At 34.8% G+C, this 18,737-nt stretch overlaps 1 non-coding gene across 1 annotated transcript; it reads right to left on the minus strand.

Annotated features, from left to right (window-relative positions):
• Positions 1-1,120: 1,120 nt before the first annotated feature.
• Positions 1,121-1,202, minus strand: TRNAS-GCU. Its single transcript has one exon. It is a non-coding gene; the product is annotated as a tRNA-Ser (tRNA).
• Positions 1,203-18,737: the final 17,535 nt, after the last annotated feature.

An 18,737-nucleotide genomic window follows, 5' to 3' on the forward strand; every position in this document is an offset into this window, starting at 1 on the left:
TCTAAGCAAAAAAGAATAATCCAGCCATCCAGGTCCTAAAGTCCAACCCCAAATTCAACGATCACTTACTCTGCATTGGAAGATCATTTAAGCAAGGTGACTTGGTAGTTAACTGTACCCTTGACATAAATTGATCAGACAATGAAGACTAGGTCGACGAGGATCTCGTGACTTGCTTAATTCAAGGACTATCATTGGTACGGTGGGAGCAAGTAGTTGTGTGAGAGAAAGACTTTTGTATTTGTATCAATACACATAGTGAAATCTCTTTTGGATTACAAAGGGAAGAGTGGATTGGAGTAGGAATTTCTTCCGAATCACTATAAAATTTCCTCCTCTCTCTCTCTCTCTCGTTTACTTGCTTTACTTGATTAACCATCCATACTATTTTACCAAACATTACAAGTACTCGCACTTAATTACACAATGCTACAAACTAAAACTTGGCAAGTTCAAGACTTCCGCTATGTAAAAAATTTATTTTCTCAATTCAACCATCTATAAGTTTTAAATTAAAGTCTAATTGACCCCAGGCTCTCTCCATCTCTAGACTTTTACTTACTCGTGACCAATAAAACTATTCCATTCCCAACTTATTATTTCGTAAATCAAATTTGTTGTAAGTGCATTGCACTTTTACATTGGGTGCACTATATAGTATTGTCGGGTTTACTTTATAATATTACTAAATGCATTTTAGAGGTAATGTTAACCTTTAAATTGAACTTCTAAACCCAAGAAAAAAAAAACTATAAACTCTAAATGGTGAACTCTTTCACTATACATTCACATATTACGGAATGTATTTTATAGTACTGCTAAATGCACTTAAAAGTTTGAATTACTTACAAAAATGACATTGTGCTTTTTTCTTCTCTCCTTATTTTAAAGCAGCTAGATATTCCTAGATGTACAACTATAATTGGTTCATAATATTTATTAAAAAGGAAAACAAAATTAAATATAGTGGCAGCTATACCCGTGGCTCCGGCAACAGTACTCGACTTTTCTTCCAAAGATGGCTCATGGCAATGACCACAGACATCTGCTTGCCTTTCATAATTGTGTAGAACTAAAACTAGTTACTCAACAGTTGAGCTATTTCATAAAAATAGCTAATCGTCGCCTGAGAGATTCGAACTCTCGCGGGGAAACCCCATGTACTTAGCAGGCACACGCCTTAACCACTCGGCCAAAGCGACACTTGTTGATGAGTTTGAGTTTCTACACAATTGTATTATCAAATTTCTAAGTTTTTAGGAGTTTCAAAGGAAAACGTGTTCGAAATACAAGAATGCTTTCTCTTGAGATTGATTTTCCATGCATCATATGACTTGTCATAAAAGTATGAGTTTTCTTATGGTGTTCATGCATCTAATAGTATATGTAGAATTTTATGCGCATTGCAAAATAATTTGATTGCACCATTACAAATTATATTTCTCTATTACAAATAAAAGTATGAGTTTTCTTATGGTCTTTATACTTCTTTCTTGTTTTGTAGTTGCTTCATGAGATCACGCAACCTTTGTTCTAGTTCGCTCTTCTTCTTCTTCGCAAGATTATAAATCCCTTAGCTTTATTTGTTATATATATATATATATATATATATATATATATATATATATATTAGAGATCATATGAGAACCAATCTGGTGCATTAAAAAATAGATTTAGAGATTAATTGGGGGAGTTAAAAGCACGCGTGTGCATATAGAGCATTTTGATGTATGCATATTGAGCATGTCCTTATGTTGCACACAACGCATGCATGCTTAATATGCACACATCAAAATATACTTCATATGTACACACGTATTTTTAATTCCCAAATTAATCTCATCCATAGATCTATTTCTTTAATGCATCAGATTAGTTTTCGTGGACGTATGGGAGGTTGATTCTCATAGGAACGTTCCCCACATTAGTTTATGTTCTCGAACCTCTCCTGATTTACATTCTTCCTTGTGAGGTGAATAATTTCACCCTTTATGTCTCCCATCTCAAGAAGAATATTTTGTAATCTTTTAATGGCTTTGATCATCTTTTCACCTTCAACAATGAAAAGAGTGTTACGCTCATGGGTAATTACCCCTTCAATTAAAAATCTCATTCTCTAATTAAAAAGGGGTATCATCTCATCTCATTGGTAATTTAATTTTTAAGTTTGGATTAGTATTTTAGATTTTTGTTTTGATTTTTTTTTGTTCATATTGATGCTTTGGATGTCATTATATTAGGATCAATTGTCTTGATTTTTGTTTTTATATTTTAAAACCTTTATTCCCATTATATAGGAGCATACACAACCAAACATCAATATTAGTAATCATTCTAATTACACCATACTATCAAACATGTAAAATACTTTCACCAAAATTATTATCATTATCATTACCAAATAGTTTATTCTCATTCCGATTCAAATTCCTATTTACGAACCAAATACACCCTAAGTGTAAACATGCATCATTTTGTATGGGATAAATTATGCATGGCTTATTCATTCAAATTAAAGTTGTACTTATTTATGGAAATGCAATTGCCACTTGAATATAAATATAAATCTCTATTCGTTTATTTTTTTACAATGAGAGATTTATTTAATCTTTTACCGGATCAAAATTCCCACAGAGTACTAAAGGCATTGTCAATTTGTCATAGCACGTTCTATAATGCGGTTGGCATGCCATGAACTTGAAACATGATTCCCATCATGAAATTGTAGTTATAAATTAAAGCTTGGTCATACGTCACTGAAGGGGAAGAAACAAGATCAAAAATCCAAAATTAAATATGGGAACACCAAACCTATGGTGTGTTTGGTTAAAACATTTGAAATTGAAATGCTAATGAGATTCAAATACTTGATAATGGTAATATGTTTAATAAGTAGAATGAGTCACTTTGTTTGGTAGTAAATATGAATTGGAATCAAAATAAATAAATAATTAAAAATAAATAATACATATATATGTGTATGTGTATATATATTAAAATTTCATATTTAATGCATGAACAATGACCTTTTTATTTTTATTTTTTCAATTTTTTCTCTCTTATTTGTGATTTCATTGTTCAAAAGTATATGGGAAAAATGATAATGAGTTTTGTAATTGCTAAAGGATTTGATTCCAATAACAAGATAATCATAATAGGCAAACAAATTAAACATAATAATGAATTTTAAAACCCATGGTATAAAAATCCGATCCCCAACCAAACACCACCTTATAGATACATGGCAACCTAAAAATTAACCCCTAAGAACAACCTCAATATATAGCTTTAGTTTTTTTTTTTTTTTTTTGTGAGATTGTTGATGCATGTGTCAATTAGGAAAGAGAGAGGAGGGCAAGAAAAAAGGGAGAATAAAAAAAAAAAAGACTTACAATAAATTTAAAAAAAAAATGAAAAAGTTTTAAATAATGCACTCAGCAAGCGCGTGCATAACACGGGCGCGATTCTTGCCCTCCACAAGTAACTATTTACCTTTGTTTTCCATTTTCTCTCTCTTGGTGGATCCCAAAAAAAACCATTCATTACCAAAAAAAAAAATCCAACCAAAAATCACTCTCTACATTTGTTAAAAACGAACTCCACTACTTTTTCACTATTTCAAAAACCATAAAAAAAAACCCGCTCCAATTCTCACCACCAATCACCCCTCATCAACCAAAACAGCCAGCAACAGCTTCAACAATGGCACCCGCATCAATCTCAATACGAAAATTCGGTTCATCCTCTGACTGATCCGCCACGGTGGTTGCAGCTACCGCGGCAGCGGCAGCAACACCCGTGGCTCCGGCTACAGCCACAGTACTAGGGCGACTACGTTTCCTTTTTGCAAGCCAACAGAGTAAAGTAAACGAAGCAACAAAAAACCCAACGAGGGCTAAGACCAATGCAATCCCCGTGCTCATCTTCCCGATCGAGTCTTGTCCCTTGTCTGCTCAGATCAAACATGAAACATATATGCATGCTTTTTATAATTACGTAAAACTAAAACTAATTATTAGGCGATAGTGCTAAGAATCTGCAATTTCGTCGAACGCGACACCATATGATGTAGACTGCGTTTACTCGATCTTATCATGCGACTGATATGATCTTCGAGGAAATTGATGTCTATTTTCCTTACGGAAATGATGAGGTGCATTAATCCGTTGGTTTTCAAGTTTAATTAAAATATTAGTGCGAAACTATACATGGACATGGGAAAATGACATACAATTAAGAAACAACGCAGAGTCAATCTTCTTTTAAGGAATAACTTGTTTTTCATTTGTTTTTAAAAATTTATTTATTATCTATTGGCTTCTTGGTTTGAGCCGGCCAACTACGTACAACCTAGTGCACACTCGCGGGTAGTGATTGCAGGTTTCTTTCGGTACGAAAAAATAATAAAACAACTATAAGTAATTAATCTAGTCCAGTGGTATAGATTCCAAACCTTCAACCCATACACCAAGGTTTGATTTCTAGTAGCTACAATATTATTCTTATTCCATTCATCATCTCGGACTTTCTATGCACTCTTTTGGGTCTAGCGCCCCGAGCAAGATACTGACTTTATATGCACTCTTTTGGGCCTAGCGCCCCGAGCAATAATACTACTATTTTCTTATCCAGTTCTGTACCTCTATACGCGGTTTATGGTGGACCTGATTTCAGCAAAACCATCAATGCACATAATATGTTAACTACTGACACATAATACACATAATATGTTATGTGTCTACAGTTAGCATATTATGTACTTTCAATATATTTACATGTATATAATCTATTAACTATAGACACATAATATGTTAACTAGAGACACATAATCTGAATATCATTTTGAACTAGAATCTACGATGCATTATAGACCTAGTCCATGGTATAATTTGTAGTTGTTTTTTTTTTTTTTTTTTTTTGACATATAAGAAGCTTTGGACAAGTGCAATATATATATATATATATATATATTGATTGTGTCCAGGTGAAACGTGTGGTAAGATGAGAGTCTTGATCTTGCCAAAATCAACGTCTAGGATTAACAATGATTAAAAAGAGCACGATGGCAATATTTAATTATTTATAAAGTAAGATCTAATAAATTAATTATTAATATGTTAATTGATTTTTTTTGGATACTACTGACTCTGTTACAATGTAATATATGTTCATACATAATTTCTCAACCTAATGAAGCACAAAGAGTCAATGCCTCCACATTATGATTCGAACTTGAGACCTCTCATTTAAGAAGTCACAACTATGCTGCTTATGTGAATTGAATTTAATTAAACTATTACACAAGACTTTTTTTAAGGACAAGTCGTGTTGGAGGACCTTGAATTGTCTTAAAAATTACTATTCTTATCGTTTCAGACAAAAATATATAAGTTATTTACTATCTATAAGCTATGTAATTGTTTTTATATTAATGATCCTTTTTGTTTTAAATGGATGCATGACCGGCATTGTAAATTACTCATCATTTAATTTGCTTGTTTCATTATATTAGATCCTTCATTATTTCATGTGAACAAATGGAAAGTTCAACGTCGCAGGTAGTTTAAAAATGCTTTTAGTCACAATCACTATATCATTTGGTGTGAACTAATAAATTAAATAATAATAATAATTAAATCCATATATAATCATTAATTAACAATGCGTAAGAATACCGAGTACGGAGTACGTACGTACCAAATATTAAAACGTAAGAAGTCTTTTGTCATCTTTTCTTCAGTCAGATCTATTTGACTTCTTCATTCCATTCATATTTTCATTGTTGTTTTTCTTTGTCCACATGGTAAGGACAATAAGCTTTGAAATGTCCTATTTTCCTACAATTATAACAAAAACATTCATGTGTTTCTTCAATTCATTTCTTTTTATTTTCTTATCTTTGAGGTGAAAGATGATCTATGTCTCCTTGAGCTCCTCTCCAGATGAGCTTAGTTGTGTCTAAGAAATTTCTTGAGCAATAAGACCATTTCTTCTTCTATTTTTTTATTTTTGGATCTTGATGGCCTCTCAGATGATCTTGAGCTACGTAGTTGATGATATTTTATTGCCAACTAGTGTTGTTGTACGCTTGTTATTTGGGATTTCTTTATTGTCTAATCCTAATATATCAAATTCGTGATCTTTAAAATCCTAGAACAATGATTCAATTGTGGTATAGGAAAAGTTCTTGTTGCCTCTAATTTGCACAATCTTGACGTGCCACTCCTTTGGCAGAACATGTCAGACTTTTTATATACATCATTTAGTTTAGTTTTAATGTTAATTTATTTTACTTTATACTCCGTATTTAATTTTAATTAGAATTTTTTTTTATATATAAATGGTTGTAGGTATGAAATAAATAAATAATATATATTTTGAACAATATTTGATTTTAATAATAATAATAAGTCATTTAATTAATATTGGCCAATAATCTTCTTATTTTTTCTTTTCAGATATATTCCCAATAAAATTCTATAGGTTTTGAGTTATATTGAGGCCTGAATTAGTCTCTACGACTTCTGAGGAGATAAACATGCTGATAGTTGGTGAGTTGATCAGTATAAAAAGAGTGGGAAAATAGCAGAAGATGCATTCAGAATACAAAAGAAAAGACACAAGAGTAGAAGATAGTTCATAATGAAGTTTATGGACAAATTTTAATCATATCATTACAAGTGCATGAATTGTGCAATAGCATGTGCAAAAGTAATGGTTGATCCCACGAAGAACTATTCATAACACAATGAAATAAGTTTGCATATAGAACTAAATATAATTAGAAAAGTTCAAGAAACATGGATGAATAGAAAGACACAGGTAAGTAATTAAACAATGAGAAAAGCAGTAGGAACATGAATCCATTACCAAAAGTAATCTAAAGCAATTTATCAACTCAAATTACAGGTTCGTTCTAACTATTACCAGATCATTCCATATGGTCTAAAACCCATTAAGCATGGATATTTTTTGCAAGACAGCATAAATTACATACTTACGTTTTTATCCTACAGAGCATTGAATTAAATGGTATGATATCTACTCAAATAATTCCTTTAAAACTCTTGAAAAAAAAACGGTAGAATAAAACACAGTGGCTGCCAACAACGAGTAGAAATTAGGAAAGCATGCTTTTCATAGAGTTCTCCACAGGCAGTGCCAATAATGTTGGTTTTATCGGAACCGAGTCCACCATAAACTGGGTATAGGGTACAGAATGAGGGTAGGAAGAAAGCAACTTTATTACTCGGGGCGCTAGGCCCAAAATAGTATGTGCAAAGCCCAAGATATTGGCCCAAAATGGCAGCCCAAAAAATATATAAATAATAAATACTATATATAGCCCTAAGGAATTGAATAGGGCCTAAAATGGCGGCCCGAATAATAAATAAATAAATAAGCTAGGGAACTAACAAATAAAATAGAAATAAACAAGTTAGGAATAAAATAGAACTAAATATGTTACCAACAGGATTCAAACTCTGGCGCCGATAGGAGGAAGAAGGCTCAGACCACTGGACCGGGAGGTCTAAATGGAGGGAATGGTGCCTATTTATATTGTTGAAGGACTCACGAATGGTTGACAAATGTACGACATCTAGCAACTTTCATTCTTGACCACACACGTGCCACCCCACTACTTTGCTTCCCGCGCACTCACATGTATAAGTGGAGGTTCCTGCTTTTTAATACACAAGATTTTGAGTAGCTTTGTGGTTTGGAACTTGTGTTGCTATAGGTAATCTAATTTTTAAATTTGGATTAGTACTTTTAGAATTTAGTTTTGATTTTTTTTTGTTCATAGTGATTCTTTGGCTGTTATTATATTAGGATCAATTACCTTAATTTATAATTTTTGTATTTTTAAAACATTATTCCCACTATAGAGTCATAAACAACCAAACATCAATATTGATAATCATCTAATTCCACCCTACTACCAAACATGTCAAATATTTTCACCAAACCCATTACCAATTCCAAGTATATATTTTACTCCCATTCCGATTCTGATTCTCATATCCGAACCAAACACACTATTAATTAATTTGAATTGTTATGTGGTACATAGTAGTAATGAGATTTAATTTGAACTTGTAATAGATATGGTATACCTTTTTAAAATCATGCTAGTGAAATCCTCCTCATCTCAAAGATCTACAAAACCATGTTTTGTTATAAATAGTAATTAAATGCAATAAATTGATGCAAACTACGTAAGAATTCACATAATAAGAGGTCAAATTACAATGCAAATCGTATATACATATGGCTGAAACTTTAATTCTTAAAAAATCATCATTAATTGTCATATGAGTAAGATGTTTGGTTACGCGTCACGGTTCCACAGTTAATAGAAGGAGAATATGTAAGTTGGTTTTCCTATGGTGAAGGGAAGGCAGAATGAGAGAGAAATTGGAGCAAGAAACTTTTCTTTTTGGTTTTATTTAAATTTTAACTTACTAAGACAATCTAATATCCTTCTTATATTTTAAAGCTTAAGATATAAGGAAACAATATTTTAAAATATGCTTACTTAAAGTAAAAAAGAAAAACTCCTAATAAACTAGGAAATAAGATAACTAAATTGATTCCCAATTAATTTTAGCAGATTGACAGCAAGATCTGTATCTTTGACCCATGATTGTATCATTACACCCTTCAATTCCCGGAGATCAAGCTTGAAGCAGGCAATTCTTCATCATCCTCTAATGTCCAGTTGTCCACAACATAAAAAGGTGGCGGCATAGACGAAGCCATTATGGGGCAGCTGCTCCCCTCCCCTCCCCTTTATATATATGTGTGTGTATATACATATATATATATATATACACATATATAGCATTAAACGTTATATAAAACCTATATTAATGTTTAAATTGTTAATAGTTTGAGTAGCTTAGCTGGTTCAACTCCAAACTTGATTATTTTTCATATTTTGTCATAAATATTTTCACATTTTCACCCACTCAAGTATATTTTTGACTCCAACGATACTATTATGTAGTCTATCAAAAACATTCTGTTGTAATTTATAATGTATTTTTGGCTGTTTGATATTTTGTCATTGACATTTCTAATGTCATTTTAACTTCGCCCCCACTCAGATAATTTTCTAGATCCGTCCCTGGGTGGCAGCATTTATGTCCTGGAAAAAAATATTGATCACAGTTATAACATGTACAACTTATTGGCGCCCCTATCGGCCTTTTTCGTCGGGGATAAGAATTTATACGGAGGTCGAGGTGATTTGGTGTGGTTGGATGGTTGTTGTGGGGGTATGTAGTGAGACACGGTAGAGGGAAGGTGCGCGGCAAGGTGTGTGTCATTGTTTGCCGTTTTGGCAAGCAGAACGCCTAAGATGTGACATTTTCGGTAGAAGTCACAAATTGTATTAATGGCTTCGTTTAGAGAACTAGACTTTGTCCTTTCTACGTTGATTCGAAGTACCTCGTTCAGACCATGGTAAAAGATCAACACATTGGGCTAGGAGTACTGTGCCTGCACGTCTAAGGTGAGCTCGAAAGTCCTTGACATAATCATTAATGTGCTTTCTGGTCTGAAAGAGCAGCTTCAGTTCGCCAGTGGATTAATGCTCCGAGGTGACCCAAAACTCAAACAACACTGTTCCTTAAACGATGCCCAAGAAGCAAATGGTGGCACCATAGTTTCAAAATGATACTATAGTTGGGCCTCGCCAATCATGTGGTGTGCTGCCAGAGGAATATGTTCGTGATCTGGTGTGTTAGCATGGTGAAATGAAGACTCACAATGAAGTAGCCAAACCATAGGGTCTTCCTCACCTGAAAACAAAGGGAATTCGACCTTGGGATATTGGAAAAAACGCGGTAAGAGTCTTCCCCTATGTCTGCCATAGTAGAGATCCCTTCAGTGTGAGCGATTGTAACAGAGTCCTCCTCTTGAACTGTTTGTTTACCTTAGCTTGATTGGTCAATATCTGGTTGACTAGCTTCTCCAGATTGGCAAGAGCAACCGCATGGTTGTGGGATGCAGTGGACATAGTAGAGACAGTAGTGGACAAGTTCTCAATTTTGTCATGCTGTAATTCCAAAGCTTTTTGGCTGGTTTGATGTTCAAATCAGTACCCATGACGCCGACAACAGAAACCAGATGATATGAGTCAAATATTTGGCTACGTGTCACAGGTTGGTGGTTAATAGAAGAAGAACAAGTTGGTTTCCTATGCTGAAGGGGAAGGCAAAACCAGAGAGAGAAGTTGGAAAAAAAAAAAAAAAAAACTTCCCTTTTAATTTTATTCAAATTCCAACTTCCTAATATAATCTAATATTCTAGGAGATAAAACTTAAAGACATCAAGAAACAATATTCTAAAATATGTTCAGTAAAAAAGACAACTACTAATAAACTAGGAAATAAGATAACTACAATAATTCCTAATTAATTTTAGCACATTGGCAGCAAGATCTATATCTTTGACCAAGATTGTATCAAATTCTGACCTTAATCGCCACCACAGCCACCGCCACAACCACCACCATCACCGCCACCATTACCAGCAAGGACAGCTTCAATGATCCCTCCGACATCAATCTCATCAATTGGACTTCGACGACGAGCTTTTTTTCTTATGCGCTTCAAAATTCCGACAGCAGCAATAAAGTTGCCGTGTCTTTTGGGCCGCCCGAAACCACCGTGGTAAGGTAGCGGAGTAGATATAACAAGCAAAACAACTATGAGGTCAAACAAAAATACGATGGCCACAACATAAGCTTCCATCACATTTGAAACTTTATAATCAATGTCAGTTTAATTAACAACTCATCAAAGGCCATTTTATATGTTTTAGTCACATACTCACATATTATAATCGATGTCAGTTTAACAGCTTTGCGTTGTTTTTTCCAGGAAATTGTTGAATTGTCTGGTTTCTTGTTTTACAGGGGCGAATACTAATATGATGATTAATTGTCCTGGCATGCATGCATTTACCGCAAGATTAGGGCAACTCTATGATTAGACCACCTTAATATAGTAATGTTTTAATTAAAATGCAATTTTGGTACCACTATGTCTAAAGTTAGCGAAAGCGCCTTAACTCTTTATTTGTTTATATTGCTTCGTCACATTTTCGAGAGGCAGGGTGTTGGACTTAACCATTTACCGGCATCTACCTAATAATTCACTAACACATCAAATTGTTAAACTTGACACTTCACCACCTCCGCTCAGCAATTTTCCTAGTTACCAATTGATGGATTTAGTCATTCACCCGCCTCCCCTCAATAGTTATCAGATTGCAGATTTATAGATGACTTTTTCTCATTCCACAGGAGCAATGAGGCTCTATCTCACTTTTATGGTTAGGATTTCGAGTTTTGCCTTCTGACAAATAAAATTAGAGAAAATACTACATGGACTCCCAAGTTGTACTTTCTACTTATACTCACCCACACAAAAAATTTGATGCTAACACTTTCCTTAGGACCCACAAGACGAAGATAACCTATCAGAGTCCATGTAGTAAAACTCTAAAATTAATTAAAATGTAAAGATTTTTAAATTTTGAGTTACCCATCCTTCCAAAAGTATTAAAATATTTATAATAATGTCGGAACTTTCCACAAGTGACGATTCCCCCTGGGCCAGCTCCTATGCCTCTCGGAGCGAACGTGGGTGGACCCCGGACCGTTAAACGAATGGCAAGAAAGACCCTGTAAATTTACCAAAAAAAAAATGTCGAAACTTTAAAGATGTCTTCTTTTTTTTCGAAATAAAGATTTCTTATGTTTTCATTTATCAGAGATTGAAAGCCACCACAATCTTACAAAACAATTTTAAATATGGAAGCAAAATTAACTATGGGAACACCACAATAATTACAACTCGTTTGACTCGAGAAATGAATTTTGAAATAATAGAAATTATATTACAAGTTAATGGGATAGCTTAAGTGGCAAATGAACTTTCTTTGTGGGTAAGAATTTTAGGAGAGTTTATTACCAAAATGGTCCCTCGACTATCGCGAAATTACCAATTTGGTCCTCAACAATTTTTCGTGCCCAATTAAGTCCCTCGACTTTGAAAATTTTAACCAATTTGGTCATCCGTTTATTTTGCCGCTAAACATCCGTTAAATCGGGACCAAATTGGTAATTTTGCTATAGTCAAGGAACCAAATTGGTAATTAATCTTTCACTGAAATGGTCCCTTGACTATAGCAAAATTACCAATTTGGTTCCTTGATTATAGCAAAATTACCAATTTGGTCCCGATTTTAATCTATGTTTAACGGCAAAATAAATGGAGGACCAAATTGGTTAAAACTTTCAAAGTCGAGGGACTTAATTGAGCACGAAAAATTTTTAAGGACCAAATTGGTAATTTCGTAATAGTCGAGGGACCATTTCGATAATAAACTCATTTTAGGAGAACTCAGGTTCGATTTTCACAAGTGACGATTCTCCTTGGGCTACTTCCAGCAAGAGAGCTCGTTGTTTCCCTCATTTTGGATACAAACTTAGTAGAAGAGACCTCGTTGTTTCCCTCATTTTTTCAAATCAGATATATTATATGTACTCCCAATTTATACTTTTTCATTATAAATAGTCCTAAGACAAGCTTGTGAAATTGTCCTTCCTCAGAAATTCCTCATTTTCATTATAAATAGTCCTAAGACAAGCTTCGTAATGACAGGCCTGGGACAAGCCTGGTAATAACGGAGGACAAGACATGACAGGACATATTATCATCTACAATATTATCCTTTTGTTATTTTTTTGTCTCGCGCTTACTGGTAGAGCTGTTACAATATCAATTTCAACACACTTCTATTATGCAACTTTATACCCTAATTATTGTAGTGAGTAAAAATAAGAGTTAACATGTATATAATTCTCACAACATCTCATCGATCATTCGCCGCTACAAAAACAAGCTACTATGAGTTCAACAGCGGCACCAACATCGATCTCAATACCACAGTTAGATTTATCCTCCGACGACTCATCAGCCGCGCTGGCAGCACCTGCGGCGGCTCCGGCAACAGCAACACCAGTGGCGGCTCCGACCAGAGCTGCTGCCTTCTTATTCTTCTTCTTCCTCAACGCAATGAAGAAAGCATGCAAAATATTCTGAATAGCGATCAATGCAATAATGCATATGACCACAAGTATCCATATACCCAACGTTTGCATCTTCTTCAATTCTGATCTCTCAAAATATTTTCTGGTAATTAACTCAATTGGTCATTATATATATATATATATATATATATATATATATATATATATATATGATTCTAAATGATATCTAATGATTCCGATCCGCGTTGTTGTGCTGTCAGTTGTGCAAGCTAAGCGTAAATATTCATGTCCAGTATTTTATTTGGCTAACATATCTGTGTACGTGTAAAAAAGGCATAATGCCTTATTCTACCATTGATCCATCTCAGCTACGTAAATATTCGAGGAAATTCATGTCCAGTGTTTTTGGAACCTACGTAAACGCTGTCAATAAAAACACAAAAATGAAGAATAATAATTTATTAAGAACGAGCTGAGCTTGCCGGCGCACCACCGCCGTCCCCGACGCTGTTTGCAAAGAAATTCATTATTCATGACTACATACGTAGTCTATACTTCATGTATGTATAGTGTATTATCATAAGGGTATATGCTACTAATATTACTATGGCGATAAATGTATTTAGTTTATCAATTATTACTTGCTAACTGTTTTAGCTCCTGAACAAAACTATTACACTCCATTAAAATTTTACTTAGTATACAGGTATTTTAAAATTTAATTATATTACTTTTATAACTTTTTTAAAGAGTTAAGAGAGTATATTGCACTGGTAAAAAATAGTTAGGAACTAAAACTACTAATAAAGAACAATTAAAATACTAAAAATGCATTTTTTTCCTATCTCAATTTTAGGGGGTTATTGGAAAATAGCTTATAAGTCAAAGTACGCCTGGCTTGTTTCACTAGCTTTAGTTGATTGACTAGTCATCACGTAATATGAGTGTTTTGTAAACACCTTTTGACTTACATTATTGAGTAGCTTATTGATAACCATTTATTGCATTTTCGTTTTAAAAGTATAATTTATCATTAATAGTTGTTGGTTATTGATCTTGTTTGGCAAAAGCGGTTAGCGATTAGCATTAGAGGATTGTGTTAGCGATTAGCAAATAGCGGATTGTGTTAGCGGGTTTGACTAGCAGATTATGTTAGCGATTTATAAAAAAATGTTTGGTAAAATTAATTGTTTAGATTAACGGTTAGCATGTAAAATAACCTAAAACATATACATATATTTAATAATAACAATAATAATATTAAAAAAAAAAAAAAAAGCGGCTCCCCTTTTGTTTCTCCACTTATCCCACATCGATTGGAGAAGTGGGGAAAGGAGTCTCAAGGCTTCATTTTTAATCTAACAGCCATGCCCATCGGCTGGGTAAACAGATGGGCACAGCTCCTTAATCAAGGAGCATTTTTACCTTATGTTAATTTTGTTTTTTGTTTGTTTGTTTGTTTTTTTTTTTTTTTTATAAATATGTTAAGGGCATTTTTGGAGAACGAAAGTATTTCCTCACAACTTCAGTTGCAAACATTGTTAAATGTAACGTTTGCAAAATTGACGGTTTGGGGCAAACCGCTGCTCCAAACTGTCATTTAACCAAACAACATTTTCAGTGTTTTTTCCTTGATCAAAACACTGAAATGGCAGACCGTCAAAATTTTGGCAGATGCGCCATTTACCAAACATTTTTTTTGAGAAGATTTACCAAACATTTAGTCTATATTTATTTCATTTTTATTCAAATTTACATTTTTAGTATCATTAGAATAAAGAGCCCGACATCTAAATTACGTTAATCGTTATGTTGAATTATTAATAACAACTTATGTTTATTCTATTTTTATTTGAAATTATATTTTTAATATTAAATTGTTATTAACTACGATGTATTTCTATATAATTATAATTATAACATATTAATAATAAAACAAAAAGCAATACTTAAAAATGATATGATATATTAATAATAACACAATGATGATAATAAATTGTAAAAGTACTTTAAGAGTTTTTTTTTTTAAATCAGGACTTTAAGAGTTAAGTAAGTAGCACAATATATTGATGTCCTTTATAGTTCATTTTACATGTAATTAGTTAAGATAAAACAATTAATTTACCAAACGCATTTCTATAACCAGTTAATACTATCAACTAACTAAACCAACTAACACAATCAATTATCAACTATTAGTTAATTGCCAAACAATTGCCAAACATCTCCTTAGTCTTTCAACCCTAATCGCCTAACCTTTTCATTTTGTAGGTCCAACCCTTCCACAACACCATATAATCTCTTTCCATATTTGTTCTCCAATTCTTCTCCTTTTTCTTCCCATTTTGTGGGCCCTTCCTTCACATCATTTATTAATTTATTCACTTTCCTATAATTACAATTTCAAATTACGATCTTAAATCAAAATAAATTTAAATAGCGAAATAAAATAATTTTTGAATTACAAAATATAATTTCATAAATTAATTCAAATAATTAACACCACATTAAAATTCACATTCAAATCGTCTATAAAACAAGTTAGTATAATTAAAAATAAATTTAATTCAGAATTCCTATGTAACAAAAAATTAATTTAATCACATATTTTCAGTAATTGAAAACTAAACTTAATCACTTTTGAACTCAATAACAAAAAATAAAAAATAAAAAAATAAAAATGCAACAATTAAGGAATCAAAACTAAAATTATTAAACAAATGTGAATAGAATTAAAAAGTAATTACATAGCGTAACTCTAACGCGAGGGAATTCTCCAATAAAGGTAACACGAGGTGGAGACCATCACCGACTCCTTGTCTGATGTAGGTTCGCCGGCAGCCGGGGACCTACTGCATCGGAACTTGAAGAAATCGAGAAGCAATGGAAACGCCAATACTTACTCCGAAGGACGGGGCTGTTCAAGAAACCCTCCTAGCAGCTGGCCTGAAATCTCCGGATTCCACCCAATAGAGAACTCCGGTTGAGACCCCCAATAACGCTTGGGTAGAAAAGAGCAACACACACAGTTGGGAGATGAAGCGGTCTCAGATGATGAAGCGATGGACGAGGCAGGCTCCGACCTGAATTGCCCAACGATCCCGGTGTCCAAAGAGGAAAAAAAACGCCTCAGACGCCCATGGCGCCGGACTCTCATAATCAAAGTTCTTGGACGCAAGGTCAGTTATTCCTACCTTCTGGAAAGGCTCCAAAATATGTGGAAGTCAGAATCAAATTTTGACCTAATTGCAATCGACCAAGATTACTACCTGGCGAGATTTGATGCGCTCCAAGACTACGAGTTTGCTAAATACGAAGGCCCCTGGATTATCATGGGCCATTATCTAACAGTCTAAGAATGGGTGCCGAACTTCTTCCCTCACAAAAATAGAATGGATAAGCTGTTGGTTTGGGTAAGGTTCCCAGCCGTTCCGATCGAGTATTTCGAAGACGACTTCCTAAAGAAAATAGGGAAATACATAGGGCGAACGATCAAGGTGGACACCACTACAAGTTTGGTATCAATAGGCAGGTTTGCTAGAGTGTGTGGAGTTGGATTTGACAAAACCACTGCTGGCAAAATTCACATTAGGTGGCGAGGTTATTCCAATAGAGTATGAGGGGATTCAAATGGTGTGCTGTAAGTGTGGCATCTATGGCCATAAGCAAGATCAATGTGGAATGGGAAATCAAGAGGCAGTGAACGAGGCGCACGTCCCAGATACAGAGAAGGCTCAGAGGGCAGAGAGATCAACGAATGAGACCCCTAATGCGGTACGTCAAGAGTCCATCTCAAATCGAATTCGGAAGGAGAACTTCGGGGCGTGGATGTTGGTAGCTAGGAAGGAAAGAAGGGGACAACAGAGGGGAGGCAACCGGACTACTGGGCTGCCTAACGTCGAACAGAACCGAATGCCAGCATACAACGAAGTCCAAGGAGGCTTGGGATCGAATTCCCGATTTGCAGTCCTAGAGGGCCTGAATGATGCCGAGGATAATGGTCCCAACGAATATATAGTCCCCGCAACTACTGAATATGCGGCTCGAAGGCCATTGCCTAGAATCCGTACGAATCATAATAACCAAACGAATGAGGGTCAAAAACCATTACCACAGAATGCCCCACCCAGACAAACCATTCCTCCAGAGCATGGAGCATTTAGAGGGAGGGGTGGCAGGGGATCGACACCAAGAAGAGCGGCAGCCGAACCCAAGCATACGGTAGTGACAGGCTCTAACAGAGGGAAACAGATCAGAATCACAAGGATCCAACACTTGAATGATCCACCTGAGTCACCCGCTAGGATGGACGATGACTATGAGCTACTGGGAGAACCTCCTGACTTTCCCAGAATCTTTGAGTATAGACCGGAAGATCAGGACACTGTTATGTTGGTGTTGGTCGTTTGGACCATGGGTTCGCTAAGAGGCGGGATCGCCTGTGCCCTTGAGCACGTTCGTCCTTTCCCTCACCAAAGCAGGAGATGGAGGTAATATAAAGGATTGCAAAGGTAGCTAGATCTGTGGATCTACTAAAACTTAAGACCTTGCACACCCATACAAGCTGAAACATGGGGATTGTTGAGAGATATCCAACTTGCAAGTAGAGAAAGGTTTCTCATGGATATTGCTGCTTAACTGTGCATGAACTCATATGGGTTTCCCCCTTCCGTTCAATATAAATAAAAAAAAACTAAAATTATTTCATGTTCTCAAAAACATAGTTGGTATATATTTAGCTTCATCACATTGTTGTGGTGGTGACTTAACAATTTTTTACACAATATGATTATATGACACAAGATCATATGCAAAAAAAAAAAAGACGAGTAAGTTTAATTTTTTTGGTGTCTCATGTCATTAATGGGTTTACATAATTACATGATAATAAAAACATATAGTTTTGGTACTTAACAAGTTAACTCGTTAAAATATGATACAATCAATTTACCAAGTTGAAATTATTGTCTTTATGTTTACACAAACATGTTACATATGTTCACACCACATTAATAACACCACAATTTAAATGTCTTATTTCCGCTATTGTCGCCTTTAACTAGATGTAAATCAACCCTAATATTACCTACACTGCAAGCAATATAATGGTTTTTCTGAATAGATAAAATAAAATTGGACTGACCGGGGAGGAAGAAATAGAAAGAAGAGTGTATTTTAGTGCAATCAAGAGAAGACAGCCCATCTCAAAGCCTTAACATGACAGTCAAGTCATATGAAACTTAGAAGTATAAACTAAACTTGCAAAACATCACACTATAAATTCTCACTCAAGCACTAAAGATAGAGACCACACAGAGTAACAGATTTATTCCAACTACTTCAACTACTTACCACTGCAAATGGCTTCTAACCAAAACATTAACTTCTTCCCATTTTTCCCTCCTGCACCGCCTCACACTTCTCCATCTCCGCCACAAATCCCACCGTTCCCTCCAAAAGTGGCACCGCCATTTCAGCCCAACGTCCCTCCTCCAAGAGTGGCCCCACCACGCCCTCCCGTCAACCCTCCATCCCCACCTAAGGTAGCACCACCTCGCCCTCCCGTCAACCCTCCATCCCCGCCAAAGGTAGCACCGCCTCGTCCTCCCGTCAACCCTCCATCCCCGCCAAAGGTAGCACCGCCTCGCCCTCCCGTCAACCCTCCATCCCC

The sequence above is a fragment of the Ipomoea triloba genome, chromosome 1, assembly GCF_003576645.1.
Source record: "Ipomoea triloba cultivar NCNSP0323 chromosome 1, ASM357664v1".
Classification (NCBI taxonomy): Eukaryota; Viridiplantae; Streptophyta; class Magnoliopsida; order Solanales; family Convolvulaceae; genus Ipomoea; species Ipomoea triloba.